At 35.1% G+C, this 25881-nt stretch overlaps 1 long non-coding RNA gene across 1 annotated transcript; it reads right to left on the bottom strand.

Annotated features, from left to right (window-relative positions):
• Positions 1-13689: 13689 nt before the first annotated feature.
• LOC125094267 (uncharacterized) lies at positions 13690-25622 on the bottom strand. The gene is made up of 2 exons (XR_007125433.1): positions 25581-25622; positions 13690-13835 (listed from the first exon to the last, which is right to left on the bottom strand). It is a non-coding gene; the product is annotated as an uncharacterized LOC125094267 (long non-coding RNA).
• Between the last annotated feature and the right edge of the window lie 259 nt (positions 25623-25881).

Genomic DNA, 25881 nt, shown 5'->3' with positions numbered 1-25881 from the left:
GGTCCTGTGATCATTTCAGTAGACACAGAAAAATCACTAGACACAATATGATGGACATGTCTTAGCAAATTGGAAGTAGAAAGGAATTTTCTTTACCTGATCAAGGGCAACTACAAAAAAGCTGTAACTAACTCAATGGTGAGATACTGAATGCATTCTTCCTAAGATCAAAAAAAAAAAAAAAAAAAAGGCAAGAATGTCATTTTCAACACTTCTTTCAAACTTTTGTTTTTTTCTCCCCTCCCCCTTGGAAGTTCTAGCTGGTGCAGTAAGTCAAGAAAAGAAAGCAGAATGAATCCAGACTAAAAATGAAAATTAAATGGTCTTTACATGCAGATGACATAATAGTCTACATAGAAAATCCAATAGAATCTACAAAAAAGCTACTAGAAGAATCTACAAAGAAGCTACTTGCCAAAGTGATTTTGGCAAGGCTGTAGGACTTAGATCAATATAAAAAATTATTTCTATATACCAGTATCAAAAAATTGAAAGTAAAAAATACCACGTATAATAACATCTAAAACATGTACTATTTTATAGATTAACAAATGATAAGTGAGAGTCCTAAATGCTTAAAACTGTACAGAATTGCTAAAAGAGGTGAAAAAAATCACATTTGTTTACTGAAGCAGTAGGCTCTAGGTATTTGTGTTAAGGCCAGGCTGAACTCCATGATTCCCTTAGGTCAAATGATATATGTCATGACCCAAAAAATAGATAAAACCTTTTCTTGGATCAGAAGACCCAAAATTTTACTTTTTAAAATTTCTTTAAAATATTTATTTATTTGAGAGAGGGAGAAAGGGAGACAGTGAGAGGAGGGGCAGTAGGAGAGATTCTTCAAACAGACTCCCCACTGAGCAGGGAGCCTGAAACAGGGCCTGATTCCAGAACCCTGAGATCATGACCTGAGCCAAAACTAAGAGCTGGATGCTCAATCGACTGAAACACCCAGGCACCCTAAGACCTCCAAATTTTTAAAGCCAGTTTTCCCCAAGTGTATCTATAGATTCAACATAATACCAGTCAAAATTCCAGAAGCATTTTTAGAGAAATTTGCCAGATAATTCTAGCATTTATATGGAAATGTAAAGGACACAGAATAGGCCAAATAACTTTGGAAATAGAGAAAAAATGTTGTAGAATTTATATTACCTGATTTCAAGACATTAAAGTGACATTAAACCAGACATGACAATATTGGCATCAAGTAGACAAATACATCAATGAAACATAATACAAAGTCAAGAAATAGAGACACATATGCCTAATCAACTGATTTTACAACAAATTACTATGTAATTCAGTATAGGCTTTTCCAAAAATGGTGCTGGAAAAATTGAACACCTATATGAAGAAACAAACAAACAAAAAAATCCCTTGAGCCATACTTTGTACCATATACAAAAATTAACTCAAATTGATTTGGAGGCCTAAAAAGGTACTATGTAAAAATCACAAAACTCCTAGAAAAACGTATAAAAATACTTGGATAAGTCCAAGATATTTGGAAAATGACACCAAAACCACAATCTATTTAAGAAAAAACTTTTCGTGTGTGTGTGTGTGTGTGTGTGTGAGAGAGAGAGAGAGAGAGAGAGAGAGAATTGTCTATTTAAATGTTTTGCCTTTGTTTCATTAGGTTATTTCATTTTATTATTGCTCTTTTTCTTCCCCTTCATTCTATCTAGCCTCTGTTTCTGTTTTAACTGGCTGAGAAAGATGATGAATAAAGAGAAATCAGGTGCCTCTTACTTGAGTGAGTGGCTTTATATACTCTAGAGCTGGAATGTGGTTAACTTTGGCTTTACAGCTTGTTTTGTTTGGAGTATTCTTGGGGAAATCCCATTGGCAGGAACTTTCTACCTCTTGGCAATGTTTTCTATTCCTCAGACTCACAGGATCAACCTCAGCTGCTGGTTCATTGGTGTTCAACTCCACCCAGCTTCATGTGATGCTAGATTGCCTACAGTCTTTTTGATGGTTCATTTGAAAGACTTTTAAGTGGTTCTAGATTCACTTGGTCTTTGGCATGGAGAAGCAGTGATACCTAGGAAACACACATACATCATTTGACCCAAGAGAATCATGGAGTTCAGCCTGGCCTTAACACAAATACCTAGAGCCTACTGCTTCAGGATACATCATAACTTTCTTGCTCCCCTCCTCCCCCTTTTCTTTTTCTCATGCATGAATCTGTTCTCAGTTTTCTTGGTCTCTTACCTGCAAGGAGCCCATTCCAAATTCTCTGAGGGGCTCTCTCAAAACCCCATCACTAAGCTTAAAGTAAAGGAAGTGCTGACAACTCTCTTCCCTCAGGAAATGTACAATGTGGCAACAAATCTCCAAATAAATATCCTCATAAGCTTGAGTTATCCTCTCCATACCATCACAATTATTTTATATTTTCCAAAATGCATAATGGAGTATAGGAATCATGGAATGGCTCTCAAACATGTCCTTTGTAAATACTGCCTGTGGGGATGTGATTTAGATTTTCTTACCCATTTTTGTTCTTTTTGTGGGATATCTTGTTTCTGGCAACTTTTTTTTTTATTCACTTTTATGTAAAATTTAGATTCTGAAACTGATTCTCATGTCAAAATAGCTATTCTAAAAAGGTACAGTATTTCAAAGGTTACAATGTAGTGCTACCATACTTGGACAGTATGACTTTCTATTATTAATTTTTGCTCAACTACCAGATGGGTGCCTTGGATTGCATACTTAGCTCAAATTATCTTTTTATAATATGAGGTGATGTCATGAGATGATACTCAAAGTCCCCTCCAATTCTAACTTTTTTTTTTTACTTATACAAAAATAGTAATATTATTTTTATCATAAGGGTAAGTGCTGTGTTGGGGGAGAAAGATCATAAAGAACAATGGGCTGAAAAATAGAGACTGAAAATCTTACCATAACTCTTACAACTACTAACAAGATTAAGTTATAGCAAGAACAAAAATATGTATAGCTAATATATCTTGGTTAATGTGCTGATTATGCCTCTTTTTTTAACCGTTTGTGAATTTATATTTCTTGATAATTTCTTCAATATGTATTGTAAAACTTTTAATACCCTCAAAAGTTTCCTCAGCCCAGTTAATTCTAGGCATGCCCAAGGCGTGTTTTAGATGTGAACAGAAATTATCTATCATTCAACTTTATCTATCTTCAATACATTGGTAACCTCTTGGTTAATACATTGGTAAGCTCCTCTTTCCTTAAGTGCCCATATTTGAGGCCTTCCTAGTGGGTTCTCTCCCTCCCACTGAATTTTTATAGTCAGGCATCACTGGAATTGCCTCCCTTCCATATCACCATTGCTACTGTCAGTATCCACTGTTGTTTGTATTTTTTTAAAGGGCCTAGTTCGAAAAAGTCAACTTGTGAACCTTATAGAAGCTGGCAGTTTTCCTCTCTCTGCTTGAGTGTTGTTTTTATCCTTAGGGGTACCAAAAGCTTTAATGCTTATTTGAAATATCTTGCAAAAATTTTATTTGAACTAAGTTTTTTTGGCTATTATTTATAACCACTGTCACCTTCACTCACCACAAACACATTCCATTTCTCCGATCCTTTGTTAAGAATCATGAGAATGAGTGATGTGAGAGTGAAAAAAAAAAAACACAACTGATTATTGTGAATAATTAGTGCTTAGATTCTAAGTCAATTGTGAAGAAGGGGAAACAAGAGTAGGCATAGGCACATGGGAAACAAGAATTTGTGAGTGTGTAGAGTGCATATATTGCTGGGGTTGAGATATGTTGTCAAATCATAGTGAAGTATACTTAAGGAATATGTCATCCAAGAACTAAATCAAGAGAGAGTGGTCTTCGAGTAAGGTCGTCTGTATTCATCTGAGGTAGATGACTGGGAGATGTAAAGTTTATTTAATGCATTCATTATTCAATAAATATTTTTTGACAATCTATTGGATGGAAGGTAAAAAGATCACTATCAGAATTATATATGATACAAAGCTTTGTATATAGCAATATAGAGCTATAAAAGAAATTGCTACTATATTTACAGCAGGAGAAGCTGAAAAACACTGGAGTTGTCAATGCTTTGATTTTTAAATACACTAACTCTAAGATCTTCTGCTTATGCCATCAGTATAATCTTGGACTGGTGCCTTAAGATTTTGAAGGAATCACCCATCTCCCATGAGGGTGTAAATCTGAAGATAAATTTGAGTTACAAACATTGTGCTAAACTCTCCTTGTTCCCTGTCTCTGATGACTAAACTTTTATTACTAGATCAAATGTGTTTGCTTCACTCTCTACTCTTGGTATAAGTTCACTCCTGAGAGGCTTTTAAGTTATTCATGGAAACAGACTTTGAGTCAGCCTGACCTAATTTGACAAATTTTCCAAGGTATGCACATATACTAGTATTGGATTTAGTTGAGCCAAATCCATGGGTACAAATAGAGCTGTACCCATCAGGCCAACATGTATTTAGATAAATTATGCAACCTCTTTGTGCCTTTCTGCTCTCAGTTGTAAAGCAAAGTGAAGAGTTATGATATATATTTTAAAACTTTAACCCACTTCATATCACAAAAAGTGTTAAATATGTTAAAATAAATCTACATGCCGAGTTAAGGACATAATAGAAGTAGAAAAAATGAGTACAGGCATTATAAATAGAATTAAAGTATTAAAACTAAATATTTTTTAAAATATAAATAATTACCAAGGTTTATTTTTGTTATGAGCTTTTATGATCTTGGTTAAATTGAGACACACAGTCAATTATAGAGTTTGCAATATCAAAAATAAGTTTGAATCCTGCTTCTACCTAGAAAGCCACAGTAGAAGGATGTTGTTCCAACACCAAAAACAAAAGCCATGTGAATTATACAATTACAACCATTTTAGCCCATTAGACATTTTACAAATGGCTAATATCCTAAAGCAGGAATGTGAGCTGAATTCAAAAAGGATAACAAGCACTTTGAGGAGATATAGAACATATTGGATGTTACACCATTGGCAGATGGAGGGAGGAAGAAGTGGTAGACATGAACACAGATACAAAGTAAACTTTATGCAAGCATGAAGTGGTAATTGGCTGATGCTAGGGGACAGAACTAAATAATGTCCATGTACTGGCATCTTCTCTCATGCAAAGCTAAAGTTCTTCTTGGAGAGATAAGAAGAAAATTTTTTATGCTATGGTCCCCCAAAATCACCCACTACCATTGGGAGAAGGATAAAAGCAAAAACCCTCTGGTACTAAGGAAAGAGCTACAAACTCCCCTATGTCTCTTACCCAAACCTCCACAGATGCTGGGCAAGAGGAAGATTCCCCCTTCTCCCATCCTTGCACTGATTTGAGAAAAGGGGCAGGAAACCCACTAATGTTGAGAATCCTTCATTGATTCAAAGCAAAGATTCTTTGCTGCTGGGGTAGAGACCATATACATGCTCATACACTACCAGTACAAGGTAGACTCTACCAGTACAAGGAAGAATTGTACTTTCATGAGGAAAAGGACAGAAAGAGTCTCAGGTAAACAGGGTCTGATAGAAACTGACAATTATAGGAGAACTAAGAGCACTCCTATCCCACTGAGAGCTCTGGGTCAACTAAAAAGCAGTGGCGATTAACTGCTGGAAGAGAATGATCAAACATGGTGCAGGGGTCAGGTACTCCTGAAATGTGAGAGTAGACTGAGAACACTGAGAAAAAAAAAAAAAAAAAAACAGCATTCTAGACCCCACATTAAATTGCACAATGAACACAGATCCTCCCCATATGGAGTCATCTGTAGTCTGTAGTATACTGAGATAATTAACTATAGCAGCACAAAACTCAAACCCAATTTCTAATTAGATTGACTCCAAGTCCTATGCTAACAACCAGACAGAAGGAGAGATACATCTTTTTCTAGACATAAATTATATCTATGTTCTAAAATTCTTTCATACACAGATTTTCCCATTTGATAAAAAAATATAAAAAGAATAAGAAAAAATAATTAATTATTAAGCCATAAATCTTCCAAAAGAACTAGACCAGAGATCAGTGGTCCATATATTGGAAACATCAGACAAAGGCTTTGAAATAATTATAGCTATTTATCTATATTAACAGATATAGTAGAAAAGGTTAAAACCTAGGTGAAAAGAGTAGGAATTTCATGAGAAAAATGGAAAAAATTATAAAAATTAAAACTGAAATTAAACTAATAAAAAAGGGAACAGAAAAAGAAAAGCACTTATCAGAGTTTGTGTAGTCCATATTCTCTGAAGAGAAAATGCCAAGATAGTATTAATCATGGAAGAAATGTATCAATACAAAACCCTGTGAGAGACAATGGAGAGTCAGGAGACACCAGCACAGCCATCAGACCATGACTGGAATGTGATCCTAAATGAAGGAGAAAGGAAGGAAGAGAGGAAGGTTAGGTGGAAGCTTTTCCACATACGTCTTATAAAGAAACTTTCCAAGGGTGCAAAAGATGACTTATACAAATAAGAAAGTTCAAAACATTTTTTATTGTAACAATGAACTGCAAGCAACCCAGGTGTCTCTTGCTTTGAATAAATGATAAATTAAATGTATATACACACATAATGGAAGACTCAGCATAAGTCTCTCTCATGCACGCACATTTCACAAAACATTCTACATGTTTTCAAGGGTACATCTACAATAATTAAGAAAATTGGCAATGGGATGGATTGTAAAATCATTTAATATACTAAAAATAGGAATGGAAGGCAAGAGGAATAGGACTGTAGAAAAAGAGGGTAAAGAAAAAATAAAACACAATTAAAATAAATTAGAGGGTGTCTTTGGATATAGTGATGCTAATATTATGCCATGAAATTAATTCTGTATATGTGAAGTTCTAAAAATAGAAAGAAAGAAAGAAAGAAAGAAAGAAAGAAAGAAAGAAGGAAAGAAAGAAAGAAAACAGAGAGATAAAGAGCATGTTTCAGAGAAAGGCAGACCTGACATATGCTCTTTACTCATCCATTAATATTATACAGTACTTAGTTATTTCATCTGTTATGTGGAATTCAGTCCAATATTCTTGACAACATTCTGGATACTGATTTTTTCAACTTCATATAGAAAAAAAAAAATGCGGGCGCCTGGGTGGCTCAGTGGGTTAAGCCGCTGCCTTCGGCTCAGGTCATGATCTCAGGGTCCTGGGATCGAGTCCCACATCGGGTTCTCTGCTCAGCGGAGATCCTGCTTCCCTCTCTCTCTCTCTGCCTGCCTCTCCATCTACTTGTGATCTCTCTCTGTCAAATAAATAAATAAAATCTTAAAAAAAAAAAAAGAAAAAAAATGCTAACAAGGAAAATACATGAAAAATACTAGAAAAAACAAAAATAAACACTAAAAATAGAGTTTAAACTCATATTAACTTAATTCTGAATAAACAATAATTAAGTCTGATTAAGGGATAATTTATTCTGGTCCTATGAAATAACTTACTGTGTAATTAGTGATTAAGAAAAATGACCACATACACTGTACTCTTATTACTCAATACACTGTGTGCTAAAAGTTTACATGTATCCTCTCACTTATTTTTCACAATATTTCTTGTTATAGGGCCATTATTCCCATTGAATAGATAGAATGAGACTTAGGTCATATAATTTTTCTAAGGGCACACAGCTTGAAAGGTAAAATGATTCTGGTTGTCATGTTCTGAGGTATTAAAGATGTGGGGGTTATTATTGTTAATGTAAACTTTTATCAATTAGGATTATAGGTGATTATATATAATAGTTTGCCAGGGGTTCCATAACAAAATACTATAGAATTGGTGGTCTACACAACATAATTTTATACAGTTTTGGAAGCTAGAAGTCTAAAATCAAGATGTGAACAGATTTGGTTGCTTCTGAGGCCCTTCTCCTTGTCTTGTAGATGGCTACCTTCTTGCTGTGTATTCCCACGATTATCCCTCAGGCTGTGTTGTCCGTGTCCTAATCTTTTCTTCTTTCTTTTTTTTTTTTTCTAATCTTTTCTTCTTATAAGGACACCAGTCATGTTGGATTAGGACCCTCCTATATAACTTCATTTTAATTTAATTTCCTTAAAGATCTCCTCTATCTACAAATATAGCCACAAGGACTTTAGAATTATGGGTTACCCAACTTCCGCCCATTACATGAAATATTCTGAATGTATTGAGAGGCAGCTAGAGGATAGCAATTAAGAAAACAGATTCTTAAATCCAGTCTGCCTGGACTCAAACTCTGCTTTGTGGGATTTCCCGGACCTATGCTGGATTTCTGCATTTATAAAGTAGGAATAAAAATATAATTGTATACCAAAGGTGTATTTAAAAGATTTTCCTCAGGGTGCCTGTGTGGAATAGTTGGTTGAGCATCTGCTTTAGGCTCAGGTCATGATCCTCAGGGTCCTGGGATTGAGCCCCATGTCGGGCTCCCAGCTCAGCAGGGATTCTGCTTCTTCCTCTCCCTGTCTCCCTCCCTCTGCTCATGTTCTCTGTCTCTGTCTCTCTCTTTCTCAAATAAATCAAATCTTAAAAAAATTAAAAGTTAAAAAGATGAAATATTTTCTTCAATACATGTATTTATTATATGACCTTGTGTATAATAAGTAGTGAATAAAATGTAGCTTAGAACAAAACCTTCAGAAAAAGTGAGTAATTTCTGAATAGGTTAGATATTCATGGCACAAGGTTAAATTTACCACCATGTATTGCAAGGACAATATGCGTATTATTATTATTTTTAAGTCATTTGAAAATAAGTTGCATATATCATTACCTTTTATAACATTTGATTTTCATTTATTTCTCTATAATCTTTGAAATGGATATAACTTCAATATATATGAATGATGTGGTACTATTGTCATTAGATTTACTGATCTGTTCATTATTTATTCAAAATGTATTTGTTAAGTACCCAATATGTGGTTACAGTTGTGAACAAATTAAGTAAAATCCCCATCCTCATAGGTACAATGAAAGTTATGATGAGGGCTAGGGTAATGAAAAAAATTGACACATTACACAAAACAAGAACATTTAACACATTTTACATATCCCAGAAATCTGGAGAAAAGTACAGGTAGAAAAGGGCTGAAGAATTAACAGGAGAAGTGGGGAGAGGGGATCTTCATATGGAGAGGACTAAATATGTGCAGAGCTTCTGAGGTCGAATCATATGCCTGAGCCGGAGGATATCCACATGCCCAGGCCCTGGTATAATTCTACGACCTAGATAAAATAAAATATGATAAGTAGTTAGGAATATTTCCTTATATATATAAAGAAACCAAGGATAAGCTTTTTCAAGCAACAGAAGCAAGAATACTTATGCCCCTTGGTTTATGAATGTCAAAGTAGAGAAAGTTGGACTTTTCTGAAAGGTAGTACAGCTCTCCTCATGTTGTGATTTAAACAGATGAGAGAAGAACTTTAGATAGCAGGAATTTCCAGGAGAGTTGGGAAGAATGACTGTTGTAGTGAGATACTTTATAGGCTTTTCCCAGAAAAGATGTCCCCTTGCCACATATGAGTTAATGTTCCCCATGAGCACTCTGACCTGGAGAAGAGAGATGTGTGAGCAAGCTCAGAGCAGGAAGCAATGTGTCCAACCACTGAGGCACCACTATGGAAGGCAGCCAAGGAGAGAAGGGTTCAGTCAAATGCATTGACTAGAGCCTCTGCATTTACACAAACAGGCACAACCAGAGATACCTCAGGATACTTCAGGTCAATCTTTTTATGGTATGACTTGAGACTGTGGAATCATATAAAATGGCATGGCTGCTGCAAACTGTGTCTCTTAGCATTCTGTGAGAGGTCTGGAGACAGACATAATGACAGTCTCACTCCAACTCTTCCCTGGACAAAAGTAAGCTTTATATTTTGTACTGCAGGCACCGTTTTGTAAGATGGACTATCCATAAACCTTTAGGAGGATTTTGATTGCTTGCATTGAAATATAAGATGTGTGAAATTCAAACATTCTTAATATTACATGTAAATACTACCGACTTCAGTGAAAATAAAGTATCATAAAGCAAATCTCTGATGAATATTAGAGCCTTAAGAGTTCTACAATTATATATACAATTATATAATATGTATACATATGTACTTATTTTTCTGTTACAATCCTCAATACAGTGTTGTAATTATTGGCTCTTTTCCTCTTAAATTTAGAGGTAGGTGCCATATATCATTTTTTTCTCTGTATCTTCACTGCACGATATAGAAAGGTGGCACTAACTAATGTGTGAATAGTAAATACATTCAGTTGTCCAAAAGTCATATATTGATTGGTATTAATTGAACTGAATTGATGGAATTATTATACACACTAATCATAACACAGCATCTAGAGAGGAGATACTAGATTCTATAACATTTATAACAGTACTTAAAGCAAGAGATTTGTTTTTTAGCTCTCATTGTTTCAGTAAGTTAAATTTATAACTGAAAATAACAAATAAGTTGAGGATCTATTCTCTTTTGCCTCTACCTTCATTTTAGAATTATAGAAACATTTTGAGAAAACTTTCAGGAAAGGGTTACAATGAATTTAGATTGGTTTCTAGAGACAGCCTTTACTAGGAGCTAAATGAGCTTCCAACTGAACAGCAATTGGAACTCTCCTGAATTTCCTGGTTTGTCCCACACTTCAAAGCTGCTCAGTTGATGGGTCATATTTCAGTTAACCATACAGAGTTCTCCAGTCAGTTAGCTAATGAGATTTTTGTTTCCCAGCTGTAATGAGAATAAAGAAAGAGCAGTTATGTCTTACTAGACTGGGTCATTCAATACCCTGACCACGCTGGAACTTGAAGCAGAGATGAAATGTTCAGCAAATCCTGACTCATTATCTCTGCAAGCCAAGGTCTAAAGGGCAAGGTTATTAGCAATGACTTCCAAAACAACTTAATGTATGTCTCATGGAAATGGTCAAAAAGATCTTTTTAGCAAAGGAGATGCCACATCATTTACTTTCAGGGACTCCGTTGCAAAAAGGCCAGAATTATAATATAGAGCAAATGATTGTTTTAGCCTGATGATTTTCAGGAAGCTGATTAGCATTGCTAGGAATTCTTTGTATTAAATTATTATTTTATTACGTATATATGATAGTTTTAAAAGTTAGTTTTCTTGTCGGAAGGTTTTAAACTTAAACTTTTCTTCATTTTATTCTGCTCAAGCAAGCATCACAAAAGTAAGTTGGGGAAAAAATTCTGCAAATCTGTCTGGAAAACATGAATTACTGGGGAGATGCTCGGAAGCAAGAGCATTTACCATTTTTATTTGGAAGCTTCTTATCTTCCAAGAAAGCTCCACATATTAATGAATACCACATTAGAGTAGCAAGTTGAGTCATATGCAAAGGTCTTAGGTGTTTACCCAAAAGAAATCTGTTGTTCAAGTTATCTCACTGTGTTTGTGTAAGCAAAAGACAAAGATGGTTTCAGTCAAAATGATCCATTTTATTTTTGTGCTGTGGCCATTTCAGTAAGGATAGTTTAACGTACATGGGTATAAGTAAATGACAGACTGAAGGAAATGACTTGTAAGGACATCATCCAAAGTACCATTTTAATTAATGTTCTTTAACAGGTATTGGTAGGATGTAACATTCATTTTGGTGCACATGCATCTGTCTGAGTTCATCCCTCCCCAAGCTTGTCTGTATTTAAAAGTCATCAATAATGAAACTAATTTCTTTCATCTCTATGGGCACTGACAGTGAAAAATGAGCAAACAAGTTGAAATGAATATAAATATTAGATGCCCAAATATTGCTTTTCATCAGGGTGCAAGGGCCTGGCATTGTGTTGATCTGAGTATATTCTACATTTCACAAATTCATTTCAGTTTCTTTCAAAATGATAAATAGGTCAAAGAGTTAGTTCAACCACACACTAGTAACTTGTAAAGGATCTAGCTCTCTATACAAAAGAAAGGACCTTCAAAGGTTGAAAGGAGTCATAGACACTAATATTATTCTCATTTTGTTTTTCTTTTTTCTTTTTCTTTCTTTCTTTCTTTTTTTTTTTTTTTTTTAATCCTAGTAGCTCACGAAGAGACAAGTTTCTGTCTGCTATAGGGCTTTTGAGATGAAAACAAAATGTAGGCACTTTTAAGTTTTAAAATAATATCAACATATAATAACACAGTCTTTGTTTCATTCTGAACTCTAAGAACTGCTTTCCTATTCACAAACCTCCACTGGCTCTTCAAGACCAGCAAATTCAGTACAAAATCCTCAGACTTTGCGTTTGAAGTCTCTACAGTGTGAATCCCACTGCCCCCATCCTCTACCCCATATATATCTCCCATAGCTCAATAACATTCCACTTACAACACAAAGTACCTGAGCCATTCTCCACAATTACCTTGCCTGTCCTCACTTCTGTTCCTCTGCTCATATTACACTATGATAAGTGTGTTCTTACAGTAACAATACCTTCAATTTTCCCTCTTCCGGAAAACTGACCTACTACTCTCAAGCTCCCTAAGGTTGGGGGATTTTCTTTGTTTTGTTTTGAGCAATATCTGGATATAACAGGAGTTCAACCAATAATTGTTGTTGTTTTAAGATTCTATTTAGTTATTTGACAGAGATCTAGAAAGAGCAAGCACAAGCAGGGAGTGGCAGAGATAGAGGGAGAAGCAAGCTCCCCACGGAGCACAGAGCCTGATGTGGGGCTTGATCCCAGGACCCTGAGATCATGACCTGAGCAGAAGGCAGCTGCTTAATCAACTGAGCTACCCAGGCGCTCCACAACCAGTAATTGTTTATTGAATAGAGTGCTCATTTATTCTGTAGTCCATTCAGTCCCTCCCAACTTTGCACATGGTAGACAATCAATACTTGCTGAACTGTGGTTTCCTTCTTTCTTTTCTTTTTTCTTTTCTTTCTTTTCTTTTCTTTTTAATTTTTTTTCCTTTCTTTCTCTTTCTTTTTTTCTTTCATTCATTCATTATGTTGTTAACATAGAGTACACCATTAGTTTTTGATGTACTGTTCCATGTTTTATTGTTTATGTATAACACCCGGTGCTCCATGAAATACATGCCCTCTTTAATACCTATCACTGGGCTAACCCATCCCCCCACCCATTGCCTCTCTAAAACCCTCTTTTTGTTTCCTGGAGTTTGTAGTCTCTCATGGTTTGTCTCCCCCTTCAATATCCCCCCATCATTTTCCCCTTCCTTCTTCTAATGTCCTCTGTGTTATTCCTTATGTTCCACAAATAAGTGAAACCATACAATAATTGACTTTCTCTGCTTGACTTATTTCACTTAGCATAATCTCCTCCAGTTCCATCCATATTGATGCAAAAGTTGGATATTCATTCTTTCTGATGGCTGAGTAATATTTAATTGTGTATATGGACCACATCTTCTTTATCCATTCATCTGTTGAAGGTCATCTTGGGTTTTTCACAGTTTGATTATTGTGGACATTGCTGCTACGAACATTGGAGTGCATATGGCCCTTCTTTTCACTACATCTGTATCTTTTGAGTAAATACCCAGGAGTGCAATTTCTGAGTCATAGTGTAGCTCTATTTTAAAAATAAATTTTTTGAGGAACCTCCAAACTGTTTTCCAAAGTAGCTGCACCAAATTGCATTCTCACCAACAGTGTAGGAGGGTTTCCCTTTCTAAGCACAACCTCACCAACACTTCTGTCTTGCCTTGTCAGTTTTTGGCATTTTAACTGATGCAAAGTTGTATCTCAATGTGGTTTTGATTTGAATTTCTGATGGCTAATGATGATGAACATTTTTCATGTGTTTGTCATTTGTATGTCTTCTTTGGAGAAGTATCTGTTCATGTCTTCTGCTCATTTTCTGACTTGAATATTTGTATTTTGGGTGTTGAGTTTGAGAAGTTCTTTATAGATATTGGATGTCAGTCCTTTTTCTGTAGTGTCATTTGCAAATACCTTCTCTCATTCCATGGGTTGCCTCTTTGTTATGTTGACTTTTCCTTTGCTTTGCAGAAGGTTTTCATCTGGATGAAGTCCCTAAAGTTCATTTTCACTTTTGTTTCCCTTGCCTTTGGAGACTTTGTCTTGAAAAAGTTACTGTGGCCAATGTCAAAGAGGTTACTGCCTGTGTTCTTCTTTAGGGTTTTGATGGATTCTTCTCTCACATTGAGATCTTTCATCCACTTTGAGTTTATCTTTGTATATAGTGTAAGAGAATGGTCAAGTTTCATTCTGTATATAGCTGTCCAATTTTCCCATCACAATTTATTGAAGAGACTATCTTTTTTTTCCATTGGATATTTTTTCCTGCTTTGTTAAAGATTATTTGACCATAGAATTGAGGGCCCATATCTGGACTCCCTATTTTGTTTCATTGTTCTGTGTGTCTGTTTTGTGCAAGTACCATGTTGTCTTAGTGATCCCAGCTTTGTAATATAGCTTGAAATCAGGCAACACGATGCCCCTAGCATTGTTTTACTTATTCAACATTTCTTTGGCAATTCAGGTCTTTCCTGGATCCATAGAAATTTTAGGATTGTTTGTTCCAGGACTTTGAAAAATGCCATTGGTATTTTGATCAGGATGATATTGAAAGTATAGATTGCTCTGGGCAGCATAGACATTTTAACAATGTTTATTCTTCCAATCCATGAGCATGTAATGTTTTTCCATCTTTTTGTCCCTTCTTCAATTTTTACATAAGTGTTCTGTAGTTCCTAGAGTATAGATCTTTTACGTCTTTCCTTAGGTTTATTCCAAGATATCTTATTGTTTTTTATGCTCTTTTAAATGGAATTGATTCTCTAATTTCTCTTTCTACAGTTACATTGTTAGTGCATAATAAATCCACTGATTTCTGTGCACTGATTTTTTTTCCCTCCACATTACTAAAGAGCTATATGAATTCTAGTAATTTGGGGGTAGAATCTTTTGGGTTTTCCATATAAAGTATCATGTCATCTGTGAAGAGAAAGAGTTTTATTTCTTCTTCGCTGACCTGAATACCTTTTATATCTTTTTGTTTTCTGATTGCTGTTGCTAAGACTTCTATTACTATATGGAACAATAGTGGTGAGAGTGGGCATCCTTGTCATGTTCCTGATCTTAAGAGAAAGGCTTTCAGCTTTTCCCATTGAGAATGATATTTGCTGTGGGTTTTTCATAGATTGGTTCTATGAAATTGAGGAATGTTCCATCTATCCCTATACTCTGAATAGTTTTAATCAGGAAAGGATGCTATATTTTGTCAAATGCTTTTTTTGCATCAATTGAGTGGACCATGTAGTTATTGTCTCTTCTTTTATTTATGTGTTCTGTCACATTGATTGATTTGTGAATGTTGAACCACCTTTGCATCCCAGGTATAAATTCCACCTGGTCATGATGGATAATCCTTTTAATGTACTGTTGGGCCCTATTAGCTAGGATCTTGTCAAGAATCTTGGCATCCATATTCATCAGGGATATTGGTCTGAAATTCTCCTTTTTGATGAGGTCTTCACCCGGTTTGGGGATCAAGGTAATGTTGGCCTCATAGATTGAGTCTAGAGTTTTTCTTCTGTTTCTATCTTTTGAAACAGCTTCAGGACAATAGGTAGTACTTCTTCTTTGAATGTTTGGTAGAATTCCCCAGGGAATCCATCAGGTCCTGGAATCTTGTTTTTTGGGAGGTTTTTGTTCACTGCTTCAATGTCATTACCGGTTATTGGTCTGTTCGGATTGTCAATTTCCTTGTGTTTCAGTCTTGGTAGTTTCTAGGTTTCCAGGAATACATCCATTTCTTCCAGATTGCTTAATTTATTGACAAATAGCTGTTGATAATAATTTCTGATAATTGTCTTTATTTCCTTGGTGTTAGTCATGGTGTCTCACCTTTCATTCATAATTTTATTAATTTGGGTCTTTTCTCTCTTTTTTTGGATAAGCCTGGCCAGTGGTTTATTGATCTTACTAATTCTTTCAAAGGACTGGCTTCTTGTTTTGTTGATGTGTTCTACTATATTTCTGGTTTCTAATTCATTGATCTCTGCTCTAATCTTAATTATTTTCCTTTTTGTGCCTGAGTTAGGCTTAATATGTTGTTGATTCTCCAGATCTTTAAGGTATAAAGATAGTTTGTGTATTTAGGATTTTTTTTTTTTTTTTTTTCTGAGTGAGAGTTGGATGGCTTAGTATTTTCCCCCTAGGACTGCCTTTGCCATATCCCATGGTTTTGGACCAATGTGTCTTTGTTCTTTTTGGTTTCCATGAATTGTTTGAGTTCTTCTTTGACTTCCTGGTTGGCCCAAACATTCTTGAGCAGGATGGTCTTTAGCTTCCAAGTGTTTGAATTTCTTCCAAACATTTTCTTGTGATTGAGTGCCAGCTTCAAAGCATTGTGGTCTGAGAACATGCAGGGAATAATTTCAATCTTTTTGTTCAGTTGAGACCTGATTTGTGACCCAGTATGTGGTCTGGAGAAGGTTCCATGCACGCTTGAGAAGAACGAGTTTTCTTGTGTTTTAGGGTGGAATGTTCTGTATATATCTATGAGGTCCAGTGTGTCATTCAAAGCTCTTGTTTCTTTGTTGATTTTCTGCTTACATGACCTATCTATTGCTGAGAGTGTAGTGTTGAGGTCTCCTATGATTAATGTATTCTTATCAATATGTCTCTTTATTTTGATTAACAGTTGGATTATGTAGTTGGCTGCTCCCATGTTGGGTGCATAGATATTTAGAGTTGTTAGATCTTCTTGTTGGATAGACTCTTTAAGAATGATATAGTATCCTTCTGTATCTCTAACTACAGTCTTTAGCTTAAAATCTAATTTGTCTGGTATGAGAATTGCTACCCTAGCTTTCTTCTGAGGTCCATTGGGATGAAAGATGGTTCTCCATCCCTTCATTTTCAGTCTGGATGGATCTTTATGGTCAAAATGAGTCTCCCATAGACTGCATATGGATGGGTTCTGTCTTTTTATCCAATCTACAATCCTGTGCCATTTTATGGGAGCATTTAGGCTGTTCACATTGAAAGTGATTGTTGAAAGCTATTATTTTATTCTGTTGCTTGTGAAGTCCTTGTTTCTGTAGATTGTCTCTGGAAATTTCAGTTCTGTATCACTCTTGGGGTCTTTCTTCTTTTATAGACCCCCCTTCCCCCCTTAATATTTCTTGCAAGGCTATCTTAGTGGTCACATATTCTTTCAGTTTCTGCTGGTCCTGGAAGCTCCTTATCACTCCATCCATTCTGAATGACAGCTTTGTTGGATAAAGAATTATTGGCTGCATTTTCTCTTCATTTAGCACCCTGAATATATCTTGCCAGTCCTTTCTGTCTTGCCAGGTCTCTGTGGACAGGTCTGACATTATTCTGATGTTCCTCCCTCTGTATGTAAGTAACCTCTTCCCCCTAACTGCCCTTATGGTGGTTTCCTTGGTTCTAAGATTGGGGAGTTTTACTATTACAGGCTAGGGCATTGGTCTGTCTGCCTTGATTTTGGAAGGGGTCCTTTCTGCCTCTAGGATATGAATACTTATTTCATTTCCCAGATTAGGGACATTTTCAGCTACAATTTGCTCAAATATATCCTCTAGTCCTCTCTCTCTCTCCCTCTACCCCCTCAGAGATCCCAATAATTCTGACATTGGAACGTTTCATGGTGTCATTTATTTCTCTAATTCTGTTTCCATGGATTGTAAGCTGCTTGCTCCAGGCATCCTTCTGATCCTTCTTTTCTATCAGTTTGTATTCTAGATCACTAATTCATTCTTCTGCCTCCTTTACCCTAGTTGTTAGAGTATGTAGATTAGATTGGATCTCATTGATAGCATTTTCAAGTTCTGTCAGATCAGCTCTTATTTCTGCCCTTAGAGAATCTATGTTGCTATTAATAGTTTTCTCCAGCCTAAATACTGTCTTCATAACTGTTACCCTGAAATCTGTTTCTGACATCTTGCTTATATCCAGGTCCATTAGGTTCGGGTTAGAGGCCATTGTCTCTTGGTCCTTTCTTTGGAGTTCCTCCTCCCAGTCATTCAGTTTATTGAGTTGTGGTTGAGGAGATGTATAGCCAAAAATATCAACCGCAATCCTGGCAATGTGCACCCTGGGAAAGTTCAGAGTAATTAGAAGCTACCACCAAAAAATACCTAGCCAAAATGAAACCCAAGCATAATGAAAGGAAAAACAAACATAAACAAAAGACCACCCTCCCTTACACAGAAAACCTAAATAAAAAGGGGGAGTGAAGGGAAGGTGGGTATAATCCCTTGATGTGGGCAATGTAGTGTATTTCAATTCTTCCTGGGTGTGTTTTGTTCTCTTTGTTAGAGAACACAACTTCCCAGATATACAGAGAAATTAAAACTGGCATATATATAAAGATAGTATTGAATAGGGAAAAAAGGACTACATTGAAGTTTGTATTTATATATATAGAAAAATAAAAAGAAGTATATGTGTAAAAAAGTTCAAGTTACAGTTACTATGGAATATGTTGTATTAAATATTTAGTTGAAATGATAAGCAGGTAAAAAAAAAAAGGAAAAAAGATGAGAAAAAATTAAAAAGAAAAGAGAGAGAGAAAAGTTGTGTCTAAGAAATTCACAGGACCTGAAGCAACACCAGGAGCTTAAAATACTGTTTTCCCCTGGTGTTGGTGTTTTATAGTTTTATGGGGACCCTAGGGTTATTGTCCTCTTGTTCTTCCAGCTTTTCTTTGGGGGGTGGGTCCTACCACATTGTTTTTTATTCAATCCTGCTTGGGTGGAGTTGCCCTGCTCCCTATCAAGGGGCTGGGCTCTGTGGAAACTAGTTTCTTGGGATTTTCTTCTCTGGTGGCTTTTTGTGCCTTCTCAGAAGGTCAGAGTAAAGGAAAATGTCCTCACTCAAACCTCCACCCCAGAGGAGAGAAGCTATAGGCTGCTACTCTATGAATCCTCCAGAGCACACAGTCTCCCCCTATGTAATCACTGCTGAAAACTACAGCCTCCAGCAGGTGGTGCATACCTTCCGCAATCCTTTCAGCAGTGGAACCCAGCCTGGCTTGTTTCTGCCCCCTACCCCCACTGCAACCCCAACTCCATCCTTCCTACCCCTCGACTGATGATCCTCTACCCCCATAGAGATCTAGACGTATAATCTTACATTTCAGGCTGATTTCATGGATGTTCAGAGTGGTCGATGTGTAGCTGAATTCTGGGGACCAGATGAAACAGAGTCCCCCACTGCTCCACTATCTTGCCTAGTTCTCTTTCTTTCTTGCTTGCTTGCTTTCTTTCCATGACAAAAGTGTTAGTTGTGGAGGTTTAGTTTTCAAATGGCATTGGGCATGTTCAGGATGGTATGGCCATAGACGAGGTTTAGTTTTCAAACCTAATGGATGTGTTTTTCTTTGGAGTCATGAATATTTTGGAAAGAGTTCTATCAAGGAGTGGGCATTAAGATTTGGACTCCCCTCAAGACGGATGGGACCTCCTGAGGTCTTTTTGTTTTAGGATAGACTATCTAGGTAGGAGTGATCCCTTGTTTAAGAGTTTTATAGTGGAAAATAATCTATAGTCTTCACCACAGCCTACTTCCTTCCTTCCTTCCTTCCCCCCTTTTTTTTTTAATCTGGTTAACTGAAAGTTATCTTCTTTTGAGACCTGGATTCTTCCACTTTATGGGTTGTCCACTTGAGCTCTATGAAGTTTTGTGGTTGTACAGAGATATGTGAAGGACTTACACAAGTACTTGAATTAAATATCATAGATATATAGAATATTTTTTAAACATCAAGTAAAGCTATAACATATTTAAATATTTTTTAAAGTTAGTTAAATTCAAGTTAGTTGACATACAGTGTAATATAAGTTTCAGGTGTAAAATATAGTGACTTACAACCTCCATACAGCACCTGGTGCTCATAACAGCAAGTGCACTCTTTAAATTGTAGCACATTTAGCATGGAGAAAACATATAAGTAAATCTGTGCTTTCTATTTAGCTCATTTTTTGATGCTATTTTTTTACCATCATTATTGATATGTCTAGAAGGTTTACAAAAAGCATTATGAGTAAGAATATAAGAAGCATGCACTGTTTTTAACTTTGTCTGAAAATCCTCAAGTTGTATAGGTTTATATAGTGTATAAAATACAGTACTTCAAAATGTATGTGCATGATTACTTAATATCAATGTAAACTTAATATTAATATCAGTGTAAACTTATATATAATATAAGTTAATGTAATCTATCTGTGTAAACTATCAATGTAAACTTATATACATCAGCTCAGAACATGTTCTCTTCATTAATTTATCCAGTAAATATATCAAATAGTATTTCTGAAGTGTCTACTACATGCTGGTAGAAACTCTAGGACCTGGGGATATAGAAGTAAACAAAATGGACAGTTTTTGTTCTCATGGAAATTGAATGTTAATGGAAGTCAAGATGGAAAACAAACAAATAGGAAATGCATTTATAATATGCTAGGTCACAATAAGAGAGTATGAGCAAAAGATAAACAGATTAAATGATCTGGAAAGCCTCTCTGATAAGATATATGAAGAAATCTGAAAAGAGGACCAAAGTCTTTAGGATTTCTTAGAGTTCTGGGTAGTGCAAATGTGAAAGCCCAAAAAAGAAGGTCTGCTAATCAAGGAATAGTGAGGAGACCAGGGTGGCCAGAGCCAAGCGAGCACGTAAGGAAATGAAATAAGCTCAGAGACTTCATCAGGGAAGCCAGTATGGAATTGAAGAATATTTTGAAGCAGGAAAAAGAACTATTAAAATGAACTAATAGCTATTTCTTTAAAGGGAACCAGAATATTTTCACAATGAGGTAACTGTAAAAAAAAAGTGTGTTCTAAGTCAAATAAAAGAGTAGAAGATGCAGTCATAACCTAAAATCAAACTATTGCTTTATTCAAAAGAATCAAGATTTTCACTGATTTACTTTATAAGACTGTTTATTTTAAACGAAGTCAATACATATGTATCAAATAGCACTGTGTGTGTGTGTGTGTGTTTCAGCGTTCAATATTTGGTAAAATATAATTCTTAGCATGAAAGGGTTTAAGATAAATATACACTACAATCACTGATGTAATCATATGCAACTTGGATAACTTGACTGGGAAGGTTGTAACTGTTCAGATGATAATAATTTACAAGAAGACTGAAATTATATTCCTGTACCAGAAAAGCCAATCATTTGAGCCACTTATTTTATTTTACTTGATAGTATTTTCTTTTTTCTTTTTTTTTTTTTTAAATCTCCCATAGGGAATATAGGAAACTATAATAATGAAACAGTACAACTAAAAAGACAGGGAAGAATATAGTGAATGTCCCCTGCTCTGATTCACAAGTGAGATTATTGCTTGTTTCTGTAATGCAATAAGATATGATAAGGTCATGATAAGGTCAGTTTAAAATAAATATCTCATAAACCCCAATATTTTGTATATGAGGCTGATAACATGGATAAAATTTGGATTAGATATTTGATTTCTATGTACAAAATAAAGATGCAATAAGGATTTTTAGTTTTGAAAAAATATTGACAAGATTTTCAACAAAGTAGATCCACTCGCAAACAATGTCTGATGTTTTAATTATCTCTTCTTGAAAATATATTCATTTGTCTTCATCTATATATCACTATATATAGGGGAAACAGACACATGAAAGTGATTTGATACCTAAATGATATGCTTAATCTATGTAGATTATTTAGAATAATAACAATAATGCAATAATAGCACAGTAATCTACTTAGTTCATTGAGTAATAATTTTATAGAGAAAATAGTTATAGAATATATAGATAACTTAAGACTAGCTTTTAAAACTACTTTAATATTTAAACTATACTTTATCCAAAGAAATAAGGTCACTGTTCTATATCAAATAATAAACAATATGTGATAAAAAGTATTTGGAGAGTTAAACACTCTTCTCTTTAAATGATAGAGCACACAAAAAATCAGGAATGGTATAGAAGAGCTGAAAAACATAATCAATCAAATTGATCTAATTGACTCTCAACAATAATAGAATGCACATTTCCTCAAGTGCATATGAAGCATTCAACTAGACCATTTTCTGGACCATTAAACAAACCACAACAAGCCTAAAATATATAATTATACAAAGTGTGTTCTTGGCTAACAATATAATAAAACTTAAAACCAATGACAGAAAGATATCTAGAAACCCAAACATGAAAATTAAATAATACAATTATAAATAACTCAAATGGAAAGTTTTGAGGAAAATCACCAAATATTTTTAACCAAATGAAATAAAAACAGAATGTTTGAAAATGAGCTGCAGCTAAAACTCTTGATTGGAAGGACTTATATCAGAAGAGAAGGGTCTCAGATCAGTAACCTAAATATCTTCCTTATTTAACAAGTAAAATATGAGAAATTAAACCCAAATAAAGAAAGAAAAGTAGAATCAATAAAATTGAAAACAGAAAAATAATAGAGAATATCAATTAAAAATATGGAGATTGTTGAAAATAATTTATAAATCTCTAGCTAGATTGGCCAAAAAAACCCTTTAGAAATGAGTTATACTATTGTATTGAATAAGGTATACTACACAGTACATAGATATTAAACTCACTAGAAAAGAATCCTACAAATAATTCTGTGTCCATAAATTTGACAATTTGGATGAAATGGGTTGATTTCTTTTCTTTTTTTTTTTTTTTAAGATTTTATTTATTTACCTGACAGACAGAAATTACAAGTAGGCAGAGAGGCAGGCAGAGAGAGAGGAGGAAGCAGGCTCCCCGCTGAGCAGAAAGCCTGATGTGGGGTTCGATCCCAGGACCCTGGGATCATGACCTGAGCCGAAGGCAGAGGCTTAACCCACTGAGCCACCCAGGCACCCCGAAATGGGTTGATTTCTTAGAAGAACAAACTACCAAAACTTACTGAAAAAACTAAATTATCTTAATAGACCTATATCTATTGAAGAGATTTAATATATAATTAAAAATCTTTTAAGAAGAAACAAGCCTCAGATGTGTTCATAGTGAATTCAAACTACAATCATGGAAGAAATAAACCAAATTCTACAAATCTCTTTCAGAAAATAGACAAGATGAAAAGAATACCTGTTCATGATATGAGTCCTAAGTTACCCTAGTGCTAGAACTAAAGAAAGGTATTACAAGAAATAAAACTATCATCAAGTATATCTCATGAATATAGACATAAAAATACCAATAAAATATTAACATGTTAAATCCAGCAAAACATATAAGTAATAATATATCATAAACAAGTGAGGTTCACCCTAAGAATACAAGTCTGGCCTAAACTCAAAAGCAAACCAATATAATTCATCATATTAACAAACTTAAAAAGCCATATTATCTTAAAATATGCAGACAAATTAATTGACAAGTTCAACATCTCAAGACTCAGCAATCTTAGAATAGATTTCCTTAACTGATAAATGACATTTTTAAAACAAAAAGCAAAAGCCACTGTAGCTAATTTGCTCAACAATATAAATCTGAATTTTCTGCCTTAAATTAAAAAACAAAGCATGTTATGTCCTTTTCACCACTCTTATTCAAATAGTCCTGGAAATCACAGCCAGTGCATTATGTTAAGTAGAAGATAAAAATCTTAATCACAAAATATTTGTGCTATATCTTAAAATAAGAGAGTGTGAGCCCTTTACTTTTGTTCTTCTCATTTAATTGTTTTGACTATTCTGGGTCATTTTTTTTCCATATAAATCTAAGAATCAGCTTACCAAGTGTTATTAAAAATTCCTCTGCAATTGTTTGGGTTTATATAAATCTATACATCATTTTAAGGAGAATTGATATGTTAATAATATTGAGTCTTCCTGGCAATGAACAATATGCTTTATCACTCAATTTTGGGGGTCTCCTTTAATTTCTTTCGACAATGTTTTCAGGTTTTTTATACATATATTGTTAAATTTATATCTATATATTTAGTATACTGATGTTATTTTTAATATTTTGATTTAATTTCAAATTCTAGTTGTTGAATGTCAATGTATACATACATACAACTGATTCCTTCTATTGTCCTTGAACAGTATGTCCTTGCTTAATTCATGAATTAATTCTTCTTGATTCCTTAAGATACTTATGATGTTTGAATATAAAGATAATTTCATTCCTTTTTTAAATGTATGCATTTTTTTAATCCTTAATGCACTGGTTATAGGTTCTAGCACAATCTTTTATTTTTTTTCAAGATTTTATTTAATTCAAGTTAACATATAGTTTAATATTAGTTTTAGGAGTAGAATTTAATGATTCATTGGTTGCATATAAAAGCCGGTGCTGGGGGGCGCCTGGGTGGCTCAGTGGGTTAAAGCCTCTGCCTTCGGCTAGGTCATGATCCCAGAGTCCTGGGATGGAGCCCCACATCGGGCTCTCTGCTCCACGGAAAGCCTCCTTCCCCCCCGCCCCCGTCTGCCTCTGCCTACTTGTGATCTCGGTCAAATAAATAAATAAAATCTTAAAAAAAAAAAAAAAAGTCTCTCTCCCTCTGCCCCTTCCCTTCTCTCTAAAAAAAAAAAAAAAAAGCCAGTGCTGGGGTGCCTGGGTGGCTCAGTGGGTTAAAGCCTCTGCCTTCGGCTCAGGTCATGATCCCAGGGTTCTGGGATCCAGCCACGCATCAGGCTCTCTGCTCAGCAGGGAGCCTGCTTCCCTTCCTCTCTCTGCCTGCCTCTCTGCCTACTTGTGATCTTTCTCTCTCTGTCAAATAAATAAAATAAAATCTTAAAAAAAAAAAAAAACCCAGTGCTCATTATAAGTATCCTTCTTAACTCCCATCACCCATTTACCCCATCCTTCTACTCACCTCCCCTACAGCCACCCCCAATTTGTTCCTATAGTTAAGAGTCTCTATGGTTTGCCTCCCTTTTATCTTACTTTATTTTTCTTTCCCTTCTCCTATGTTCATCTGTTTTGTTTCTTAAATTCCATGTATGAATGAAATCTTGTGGTATTTATTTTTCTCTCACCGACTTATTTTACCTAGTATAATACATTCCACATCTTTGCAAATGGCAATATTTTGTTCTCTTTGATGACTAATATTCCACTATGTATGTATATATGCATATCTGTATGTGTACATATATATGTATATATACATACACACCACATCTTCTTTATTCATTCATTAGTTGATGGATATTTGAGCTCTTTCCATCTTTTGGCTATTGTGGACACTGCTACTATAAACACTGGGGTGCATGTGCCCCTTCAAATCACTAGTTTTCTATCCTTTAGATAAATAACTAGTATTGCAGTTGCTGGGTCTTAGGGTTATTCTATTTTTAACTTTTTGAGGAACCTCCATTCTGTTCTCCAGAGTGGCTACACCAGTTTGCATTCCCACCAACAATGTAAGAGTGTTCCCTTTTCTCCACATCCTTGCCAACATCTGTTGTTTCCTGTGTTGTTAATTTTAGCCATTCTGACTGGTGTGAGGTGGTATCTCATTGTGATTTTGATCTGTATTTGCTTGATGACAAGTAATGTTGAGCATTTTTTTTTCATGTGTCTGTCAGTCATTTGTATGTCTTCTTGGAGAAAAATCTGTTCATACCTTCTGTCCATGTCTTGACTGGATTATTCTTTTTGGGGTGTTTATAGATCCTGGATACCAGCCTTTTATCTGATATGTCATTTGCAAACACTTTCTCTCATTTCATTGGTTGACTGTTGATTGTTTTCTTTGCTCTGCAGAAGCTTTTTATTTTGATGAAATCCCTGTAGTTTATTTTTGCTTTTGTTTCCCTTGCCTTTGGAGACATGTCTAGCAAGAAGTTGCTGCAGCCAAGGTTGAAGAGGTTACTGCCTGTGTTCTCTTCTAGGATTTTGATGGATTCCTTTTTCACACTTAGGTC

Source organism: Lutra lutra, chromosome 2, assembly GCF_902655055.1.
Source record: "Lutra lutra chromosome 2, mLutLut1.2, whole genome shotgun sequence".
NCBI lineage: Eukaryota > Metazoa > Chordata > Mammalia > Carnivora > Mustelidae > Lutra > Lutra lutra.
The sequence above is the reverse complement of the archived record's forward strand: the minus strand, read 5'-3'. Positions and strand labels throughout refer to the sequence as shown.